Here is an 874-nt window from a genome sequence, read left to right on the forward strand (position 1 = left end):
AAGCATTGCGATGGACACGTTATGCTCTATTGAAACTGTTCTCGAATAGGGTAACTTATTTTTTTAAAGACAGAATTAGTTAGAGCTTAAAATATACGACTTGATGAATCCCAATAATGCGTTCCAGTTTGAAGAGTGGGAAAGCTGATATACTATGAATTTGATATTTGGGTCTCCGTTTCTCTAAATGGGTGTCCGTATTTACGAACTCCATACATAAAATTATAATAATCAATAAAAATAATAATTAAATAATAATCCATTATTATTATATAATAATTATTATTTTACTGGTGGTAGGACCTCTTGTGAGTCCGCGCGGGTAGGTACCACCACCCTGCCTATTTCTGCCGTGAAGCAGTAATGCGTTTCGGTTTGAAGGGTAGGGCAGCCGTTGTGACTATACTTGAGACTTTAGAACTTATATCTCAAGATGGGTGGCGCATTTACATTGTAGATGTATATGGGCTCCAGTAACCACTTAACACCAGGTGGGCTGTGAGCTCGTCCACCCATCTAAGCAATAAGAAAAAAAAAATATAATAATTAAATTGCTTGCATTTATTATAATTTCGTAGATTAACAATACCTTGACTGTTATGTAGGTCACCGGTGACCTACGCGGAGCACTAAAGTAATTATATCGTTTACTGTTACTAAGGCGCCTGGATTGCCTAACTTTAACTTCTTTTGTTTGTTAATGTATATTTTAATCTTTTAGGTTTTTAGCAATAGATTCATTTTCAGTATCTTCGGATTCGTGTTTCCCAATGACAACCGTGGCAGTCAACGTGTTAATAATCGTAAATGTATCCATAAAGCTCACGACGTCGGTTTGTCGTCCGTCCGCGTGAAATTAAACAAAAATACGTAA

This window comes from Bombyx mori, chromosome 11 (assembly GCF_030269925.1).
Source record: "Bombyx mori chromosome 11, ASM3026992v2".
In the NCBI taxonomy this organism is placed as follows: domain Eukaryota; kingdom Metazoa; phylum Arthropoda; class Insecta; order Lepidoptera; family Bombycidae; genus Bombyx; species Bombyx mori.